Source organism: Sus scrofa, chromosome X (genome assembly GCF_000003025.6).
Source record: "Sus scrofa isolate TJ Tabasco breed Duroc chromosome X, Sscrofa11.1, whole genome shotgun sequence".
In the NCBI taxonomy this organism is placed as follows: Eukaryota; Metazoa; Chordata; class Mammalia; order Artiodactyla; family Suidae; genus Sus; species Sus scrofa.
In genome coordinates this window covers 64,072,755-64,081,222 of record NC_010461.5, presented here as the reverse complement: position 1 = coordinate 64,081,222, position 8,468 = coordinate 64,072,755, and positions in this window count along the sequence as shown.

The window sequence follows — 8,468 nt, the reverse complement described above, 5'->3', positions numbered from 1 at the left end:
AGAGAAGGGGTAACATAATGTTGTGAGTAAAATAAAGTGAATAATAGAAAGTATTTAGGAAGTTAAAAGACAATATATTTGTATAGCCCTACTCATTGAGATCTTTAAAAGCAACTAGCATTATTATGTTTTCAACATTATTTTTCATGGATGGTTAATGACATAAAGGGAATTTGGTATCATAAAGTCTTTGAGAAATGTAACCATCTGTCATAGCGTTAGTAAAACTTCAGCCACAGCTGACCCCCACCTCCCCAGGAGCCCCTTCAAGACCTGCAGGTTGGTCTAGCCCAAGTTGCTATGGCTTCACTGCTTTTCCCTGGGCCCCAGTGCACATGAAACCTTGTGTCCATCCTCCTAAAATGGATTTTCTATTTCCCCCAGTCCTGTGGAGCTCCTGCACCCAAGCGTCAGTGATATTCAAAGCCAAATGATCTGGGGGCTCTGACTCCTAATGCCAGACCCTCCAGGCTAGGGAGCCAGACATGGGCTTCAGATCTCTCATTCTTGTGGGAGAACCTCCAGGGTATATTTATTTTCCAGTTTGTGGGTAAAGGATTTGATTCACTCAAGTACAGGAATCACAGAGTCCCTTACAGGATTAACCCAAGGAGGAACACCCTGAGACTCATATTAATCGAATTGACAAAAATTAAAAACAAAGAAAAAATATTAAAAGCTATATCAATATATATAAAAATATTAAAAGCTATAGACTGCTATATCAAAAGCTAACTGTAACTGCAAACAAAAAATCTACTACAGATACACACAAAAAAAGAAAAAAGCAATCCAAACACAACACTAAAGATAGTCATCAATCACAAGGGAAAAGAACAAAAGAGGAAGGAAGAAAAAAGATCTACAATAACGAATTCAAAACAATTTAATATGGCAATAAGAAATACATATCAATAACTACCTTAAATGTGAATGGATTAAATGTTTCAACCAAAAAACATAGTCTGGCTGAATGGATGGTAAAACAAGACCTATATCTATGCTGTCTACAAGAGACCCATCTCAGATCTAGGGAAACATACAGACTGAAAGTGAGAGGATGGATAAAGGTATTCTATGCAAATGATAATCAAAAGAATGATGGAGTATCAATACCATATCAGACAAAATAGACTTTAAAATAAACACAGTTACAAGAGACAGAAAAGGACACTACATACTAATCAAAGAATCAATCTCAGAAGATACAACAATTGTAAATAAATATGTACCCAACATAGGAGCACCTCAAAAACATAAGACGACTGCTAACAGCAATAAAAGGAGAAATTGACAATAGCCCAGCAATAGTAAGGGACTTTAACATCGCACTTACAGCAATGGACAGATCATCCAGACAGAAAATCAATAAGGAAACACAGGCCTTAAATGGCACATCAGACCAGATGGACTTAATGAATATTATAAAGCATTCCATCTGAAAGTAGCAGAATATACATTCTTTTCAAGCACAAGTGGAACATTCTTCTGGATAGATCACATGCTGAGCAAGAAATCAACCCTCAGTAAATTTAAGAACGTTGAAATCATATCAAGCATAATATTATAAGCTTCTAAATCAACTACAGGAAAAAAAAAGTAAAAAAAAACCAAACACCTGGAGGCTAAACAATATGCTACTAAACAACCAATGATTCACTGAAGAAATCAAAGAGGAAATAAAAAAGTACTGGAAGAAAATGAAAATGCAAACACAACAATCCAAAATCTATGGGATGCTGCAAAAACAGTTCTAAGAGGGAAGTTTATAGTGATACAATCTTACCACAAGAGACAAGAAAAATCTCAAACAACCTAACTTTAACCTAAAGCAACTACTGAGAGAAAACAAACAAACTCCAAAGTTAGTATAAGGAGGGAAATCATAAAAATAATTAGAAACAAATGAAACAGAGACAAAAATAGAAAAGACCAATGAAATTAAATGTTGGTTCTTTGAAAAGATAAACAGAATTGAAATTCCTTTAATCAGACTGATAAGAAAAGGAGAGGGCTCAAATCAAGAAAATTGGAAATGAAAAAGAAGAAATTATAACTGACACCAAAGAAATACAAAGAATCATAATTGACAATTACAAGCAACTATATGCCAATAAAATGGACAGCCTAGATGAAATGAATAAATCCTTAGAAAGGTACAATTTTATAAGACTGAACCAGGAAGAAACAGAAAATATGAATTAATCACAATACTGACACTAAAACTGTGATTTAAAAACATTCAACACTCAAAAGTCCAGGACTAGATGTCTTCACATGTGAATTCTACCAAACATTTAGAGAAGAGTTAACACCTATCCTTCTGACACTATTCCAAAATTCAGAGAGGAAGGAATATTCCCAAACTCATTTTATTAGGCCACCATCACCCTGATACCAAAACAAAAGATGCTACAAAAAGAATATTACTGGCCAATACCATTAATGAGCATAGATGCAAAAATCCTCAACAAATTAGCAAACTGAATCCACCAATACATTTAAAGGATGATACAATGTGATTAAGTCGGCTTTATCCCAGGGATGCCAGGATTTTTCAATACCTGCAATTCAATCAGTGTGATACTGATTGGAGAATAAAAACCACATGACCATCTCAGTAGGTGCAGAAAAAGCTTTTGACAAAATTCAACACTCATTTATTACAAAAACTCTCCAGAAAGTTGGCATAGGAACCTACCTCACATAGGTTCATACAATAAAGACCATGCATGACAAACACACAGCTAATATAATACTCAACAGTGAAAAGATGAAAGCAATTCCTCTAAGATCAGGAACAAGACAAAGATGTCCATTCTCACCATTTTTATTAGACTTTTGGAATTTCTAGCAATGATAATCAGAGAAAACAGAGAAATAAAATAATCGAAATTAGAAAAGAAGTAAAACTGTCACTGTTTTCAGATGCCATAATACTATACATAGAAAAATCCTGGAGCTCATACCAGAAAACTACCAGAGATCATTAATGAATTTGGTAAAGTTGTAGTTAAAAAAAATAATATACAGAACTCTCTTGCATTCATATACATTAAGAACAAAATATCAAAAAGAGAAATTAAGGAAACAATCCTATTTACCACTGCATCAAAAAGAATAAATTAAGTAGGAATAAACCTACCTAAGGAGGAAAATGACCTATACTTTGAAAACTATGTTAATAAAAGAAAATGAAGATGACACAAACAGGTAGAAAGATATACCATGTATTGGATTAGAAAAATCGCAATTGGTCAGAATGACTATATTACCCAAGACAATCTACATATTAAATGCAATTCCTATCAATTTACTAATGGTATTTGTCACTGAACTAGGATTTCTTTTTGCAATGTCTATAGCAAGTGGAAATTCCCAGGTGAGTAATTGAACCTGTGATATAGCAGTGACAACAGCAGATTCTTAACCTTCTGAGCCACCAGGGAACTCCAGAACCAATTTTTTTTTTTTTTTTTTTTTTTTTTTTTTTTTGCTTTTTAGGGCCACACCTGCAGCATATGGAGGTTCCCAGGCTAGGGGTCAAATCAGAGCTGCTAGCCTACTCCACAGCCACAGCAATGCCAGAACCGAGCCGCATCTGCAAACTACACCACAGCTCACAGCAATGCCAGATTCTTAACCCACTGAGCAAGGTCAGGGATCAAACATTCAACCTCATGATTCCTAGTCAGATTCGTTTACACTGCACTGTGGTGGGAAGTCCCAGAATCAAAATTTTAAATATTTGTATGGAAGCACAAAATACCCCAAATACCCAAAGCAGTCTTGACAAAAAAAAAATGGAGCTGGAGGAATCAGGCTACCTGATTTCAGATTATAATACGAACCTAGAGTAATTGACAGTATGATACCGGCACAAAAACAAAACACAAATAAGTGGAACAGGATAGAGAGCACCTATGGTCAATTAATCTATGACAAAGGATGCAAAAATACACAATAAGTGGTGCTGGGAAAACTGGACAGCTACATGTGAAAGAATAAAATTAGAATATTCTTTAACACCATACACACAAATAAACTCAAAATGCATTAAGGACCTAAAAGTAAGGCTAGACACTATAAAAGTCTTAGAGGTAAACATAGGCAGAACACTTTTTGAAATAAATAAATAAATAAATTGCAGCAATATCTTTTTGAATCCACCTCCGAGAGTAATGAAAATTAAAAAAAAATAAACAAATGGGACCAAATTAAACGCAAAAGTTTTTGCACAGCAAAGGAAACATAAACAAAATAAAAAGACAACCCACAGAATAGGACAAAATGTTTGCAAATTAAGTGACAGACAAGGGATTAATCTCCAAAATAAATAAACAGCTCATGCAGCTCCATATCAAAAATAAACAAACAACCCAACCAAAAATAAGAAGATCTACATATTCATTTCACCAAAGAAGACACATAGATGGCCAAAATGCACATGAAAAGATGCAACATTAATAATTATTAGAGAAGTGAAAATCAAAATATCAATGGGATAACACCTCACACTAGTCAGAATGGTAATCATTAAAAAGTCTACAATAGGAGTTCCTGTTGTGGCACAGCGGAAACAAATATGACTAGGAACCATGAGGTTGTGGGTTCCATCCCTGGACTTACTCAGTGGGTTAAGGATCCGGCATTGCTGTGAGCTGTGGTGTAGGTCATAGATGTGGCTCGGACCTGGTGTTGCTGGGGCTCTGGCATAGGCCGGTGGCTGCAGCTGCAATTAGACCCCTAGCCTGGGAACCTCCATATGCCATGGCTGCAGCCCTAAAAAGACAAAAAGACAAAAAAAAAGTCTACAATAAATGCTGGAGAGGATGTGGAAAAATAGGAACCTTCTTACACTGTTGGTGGGAATGTATATTTGTGCAACCACTATGGAGAACAGTATGGAGGTTCCTTAAAAAACTAAAAATAGAACAACCATATGATCTAGTAATCCTACTCCTAGGCATATATATCTGGAGAAAACCATCATTTGAAAAGATTCCTGCACCCCAATGTTCACTGCAGCACTATTTACAATAGCCAAAGCATGGAAGTATTCTAAATGTATAACAACAGATGGATGGATAAAGAGGATATGGTACATATATACATTGGAATATTACTCAGCCATAAAAAAGAATGGAATAATGCCATTTGAAGCAATATCAATGGGGCTAGAGATTACCATTCTAAATTAAGTAAATCAGAGAAAGGCAAATGTCATATGAGATCTCTTATATGTAGAACTCTAAAAAAATGATGAAAATCAACTTATTTACAAAATGGACTCACAGGTTTCAAAACAAACTTAAGGTTACCAAAGGGGAAACATGTCACGAGACATATTTTTATAATATTTTCTTATCCTCTTTGCTGAAAACTCTATCTTGTCCTGCTTTCCTTTACCCCATCCTCCTGCTTGAAAAACAGTCGCAGTGACGGTGAATGACTTAAGCTTAAGAACAAAGACCTAAAGGCATAAGTTATTCATAGGGTCAGCTGAATGAGGACTTAATGCGTTGGTCTAGGCAGATTGGCACACCGTTTGCACAGCATGATATGTCCTCTTAAGAATAAAAGAGGAGCCCCATAGCTCCAAGGGATTTATGAGGGGTCATTAGCTGGATATGCATTAGCAAAGAAGAACCAAGGTGCAAACCTAGGCACACTGGGTTGCTGCAGATAGGCACACCTGTCTGCAGAAGCACAATGGTGATTCTCTAGATGCTATGCATAGACAGCTGATGCCAAGCTTCCTCAAAAGCTAATGATTGTTAAATGCCTAAAGGTCAGAATAAAAGCTTAATCAGCAACCAGCTATGTGACTTTTAAAATAACTTAAAAAAAAAACCTATATCTTGCACCTACAACCCCCTTCTCACGTGGCATAATCCTAAAAAACACAATAAAAGCAGTGTGGTTTCTTAAGGCAGTGCTCTTGGTCCCTGAGACCTTGAGTCCGCCGGTTCCCACCTTTACTTAAGATAAATGTTTCTGTGTCTTGTTTTATGTTAACTTTTTTCGTTAAGTTTCACAGCACCCTTTCTTCAGCCCCATCCTGCTGAGCTGGTCTCGGCAGAAACATAGGTGGTCAGGGATAAATTAGGAAGTTGGGATCAACATACCACTATATATAAAATAATCAACAAGCATCTACAGTAGAGCACAAGGAGCCCAACTCAATATTCTGTAATAACCTATATGGGAAAAGAATCTGAAAAAGAATGAATATATGTGTATATATGTATATAGATCTGAATCACTTGTTGTTCACCCTGGAACTAACAAAACAATGTAAAACAACTATACTCCAGTAAAATTTTTAAAAATAAAAAAAATTTAAAAATGAAACAAGATTATAGGATTAAAAATATATTCATCAGACTTGGAAGTTAGATAAATAACAACAATGATAAATAACAATAGCAGTTTCTGTGGAGTTGAAGAGAAAATCAGATTGCAGTGAACCATAAATTCCTTTATTCATTCAACAGATGTTTTATTGAGCACCTCTATTTGCCAAGCTTAATGCTATATACTGAGCATAGACAGGCGGACAAAATAGACATGTTTCTCTCATTAGAGAGCTTTTACCATGTGGGTAGATACCTACTTCACCAATGCTATGGACAATGGAGAATAACAATTTTAATGAAGATTTTTTTTAAATTAAGGAAATGACTTGATACTATTTTCCTTGTTGGAGAAAAGAAATGTTATATTTTAAATTATGAGCAATATAGAAGATTATATATTTATACACACACACATGCGCACACACTTTGCCTCCCCTCCTTTTCCCCATTTTAATAAATGGCATGAAGAAAAGAAAGGGATTTAAAATGAAACTGTACTGTACAAAACAAAGCAAGAATCTATTATAAGAAAGAATCTATTATAAAACATTAGAATTTTTATTAGGTACACAAATACCGACCACACATGATGGCATTTACAGTCAAAAGAAATGTCAGCAAGAATAAAGTCATAGTATTAAATCATAATTGCATAAATTAACTGTAGTGCATATTGTACTATAGTAATAATCTCATAGGCACCTCCTATTGCTATTGTGGTGAGTTCAAGTGTTGCCAGTATCCACTTAAAAGGCAGTATGACACTAATCATCTCCATGTGAATAGTTTATCTCACCAGTGAATTGCATATCACAGTAAAAAGTGATCTCTTTCGGATTTCAAGATTTTTCATCATGTTTGGTGCAATAACGTAAACCTTGAATAACACCATGGAAATCATACGAAGTGTGACTAGTGATGCTAAAAGTTCTCCCAAGAAACAGAGAAAAAGTCTTATAAATGACATTACAAGAAAAAATTAAATTTCTTTGTATGCACCATAGATTAAGGTTTGAGCCCCGATTTGCATAGGGGGTGAAGAAAGTTATTTCAGAGGCAGCACAAAACATCCTGGGTCTTGGGAATCTGAAAAGGGCGTTGAGGGCAGACACACAGCTGAAATTACCCAGGGGGTGGAGAAAGTTATCTCTGAAGCAGTACGGAGGGGCAGGATTCTGCAAGGGACCTCCTGTGCAGGCACAAAGCCACAATCTCCATACAAGCTGGAGAAAGTTACCTTAGAAACAAGGAAGGATTCTCTGAGGCTGTAAGGAGCCTTCTTGGTGGGTGCAGAGCTGCAATTTGCCTAGCGGGCAGAAGATGATTTTGGAAACAGTGCAGACTGTCCAGGATACTGCAAGGGGCCACCTGAGCTAACAGAGAGCCACAAATTACCTAGCGGGTAGAAAAAGTTATTTCTGAAGTATGGTGGAGGGGCTGAATTCCACAAGGGGCCTCCTGGGTGGGCACAAAGTCATGATTTCCCTACAAGGTAGAGAAAGTTACTTCAGAAACAGGGAAATATCCTGGGAGTCTCAAGGGGCCTTCTGGGCAGGCACAGAGCTGCAACTTGCCATGGGGACAGAGGGTGGAATGTCTGGGATTCTGTAAGGGGTCTTCTGGAGTGGGTGCAGAGACAAAAATTTCCTAGAGGGCAGAGAAAGATATCTCAGAAGTCGTGCAAAGGATCCTGGAAATCTGCAAGAGGCCTTCTTTGTGGGTGAAGAGATGTGAAAAGCCCATTGAAATGGTAAAGCTATTTCAGAAACAGTGCAAAATGTCCTGGGAGTCACGAAAGGCCTGGTGGGCAGGCGAAGAGCCACAATCCTCATAAGGGGTGAAGAAGGTGAACTTGGAAACAGGACAAAGGATTCTGAGAGTCTCAGGAGGTCAGATGGGCAGGTGGAAAGCCCCAAAAGGCTCAGTGAAGGGGCAAAAGGAACCTGAAAACAACACACACAGCCTGGGAGACACAAACAGCCTGGCAGATTGACAGAGTGATCGTGGGAATAGCACAAGCTCCATGATCCCTGCCAACAACAATCAAGCAGGGGACCACAGAATTAGTGGATGTTGCATGGCTAGCCAAAGGAATGGAGAGGGGCCTGC